The 2,010-nt window shown below is 39.2% G+C and overlaps 1 pseudogene; it reads right to left on the reverse strand.

The window, feature by feature from the left end:
• Positions 1 to 410: 410 nt before the first annotated feature.
• On the reverse strand, positions 411 to 1,349 carry LOC102870020 (annotated as a pseudogene).
• Between the last annotated feature and the right edge of the window lie 661 nt (positions 1,350 to 2,010).

The following is a 2,010-nucleotide window of genomic DNA, read 5'->3' on the forward strand; positions in this document are numbered from 1 at the left end:
CCACCAGCTGCCCCATGGGAGAGAGATGGACAGTCTCCTCCCATGTAGTTTATAGCCTCTGAAAACCCACCGAGGGTCAGCTTTGATTTAGTTCTGACTTCACAGCACATAACAACAGTGGAGATGGACCACTTTGTTAATTTTATTTATGAAGATATTGGAGGATATGTACATTTAAGATTTTCTTTTTACATCTATTTTTAATCCACGTTTTTGGTTATTTTCAGCTAATGAAATGTAACCAAACTCCTTTCCTTAACAGTCAAACTTTATTTCCTAAATCCTCTAACTTTCTTAACTTAGATGCTTTGGGCTATGTTATGTTATTAAGACTGGGGAAAATTCTTTAACCTGAATCAGACGTTCCTTGATTGAATTTATTCAGATAAAATTTTGTCTTTGCAATTCTTTCAGGAGGGAGAAACCTGAGTTTATTTGAGGAGTTTATTCAGGGCCTCTTTCACATCCTTATTCCTCAGGCTGTAGATCATGGGATTCAACATGGGGAAGACCACAGTGTAAAAAGTGGAAACAATTTTGTCTCTATCCATGGAGTAGCTAGATCTGGGTCGACAGTAGATGTAGAGAATAGAGCCATAGTATAAGGTGACAGAGATCAGGTGGGAGGAGCAGGTGGAGAAGGCTTTGAGGCGGCCCTGGGTGGAGCGGATCCTCAGGATGGTGGCGATGATGAAGAGGTAAGAGGCGAGGACGAATACAACAGGGGTAATGACGTTGGAGCCCAGGAAGAAATACAGTAGAGTCTGGTAGCCATCTTTTCTGCCACAAGCCAGCTTCACCAGAGGAAGCAAATCACAGAAAAAATCATCAATGACATTGTCTTTACAGAAACTTAAGGTAAATGTTCGTCTGGTGATGATAGAAGAATTAATAAAGCCACCAAGATATGAGGCCGCCAATAAGAATGAACATAACCGTATGGACATAGTCTGAGAATAGAGGAGAGGTTTTGAAATGGCCATGTAGCGGTCATAAGCCATGGCGGCCAACAGGTAGCACTCACTGTAGGCCAGGCCAGCAGAGAAGAAGAACTGAGCTACACAACCAGCAAAGGAGAGGCTTTTATCCTCAGAGATGCAGGTCACTATGATCTTCGGGGTGTAGACAGAGGAATACCAGAAGTCCAGGAATGACAGGTTGCCAATGAAGAAATACATGGGTGTGTGAAGCCGGGAGTCATTACATATCAGCACTATGAGTGTGACATTTCCCACCACAGTCACAGAGTACACGCCGAGGAACACCACAAACAGGACCAGCTGCATCACGGGGTCTGTTGTGAAGCCCAACAGGATGAACTCAGTCACGGTGTGATTACTCACCTCCATGGCGAAAGTCTTACCTAAAAGGAAAGAAAATTAGGTGTCAGCTTGAATGACTTTGCCAAATAAACCAAAAATATTCTTTATGTTTTGTATCACATTGGCAGTACAATTAGAAGTCTAAAGTAAAAACAATGATTACAAATGCTCATTTTTGAAATATTTTTTATTTGTAGCAATCAAATAATCAAATAAAATCAAATTCATTTTATACTTTACTATTTAAATTTTAAAAAAGTAAGCCAGTTATTTTTTTTTCTGCCTTTGAGAATGTTTGTTCAATTGAATGAAAGATAGGCATAAAATTTCTACTTAGCTGTACAGTGGTCCTCTTAATTGCATCGTTTCTGAGCTTGAAGTGTAGCCTGTTTTCATTTGAAATGCTGGAATTAATACTTATCTTTAAATTATTTAAAAAAGAATCAAAACTGTCTGTGGTTATTCCATACTGCCATTATAGAATTAAGTTTTAATATTACCCATAGGTGTAAGACAGTATAATATATGTAGACAAAAAAAAATGTTAGGGAAAATTACGGTGGATTTGAACTGCCTGTCATTGGGTTGGCAACACAACTACTACTCCGTGAGCCATCAGAGCTTCCTTAGATATACACAGAAAGATTATATACAAGAGCAGGATAGAACCACATGAGATGAACTGTAC

Source organism: Elephantulus edwardii, unplaced genomic scaffold (assembly GCF_000299155.1).
Source record: "Elephantulus edwardii isolate Elephantulus edwardi_28Jun2011 unplaced genomic scaffold, EleEdw1.0 scaffold00113, whole genome shotgun sequence".
Classification (NCBI taxonomy): Eukaryota; Metazoa; Chordata; class Mammalia; order Macroscelidea; family Macroscelididae; genus Elephantulus; species Elephantulus edwardii.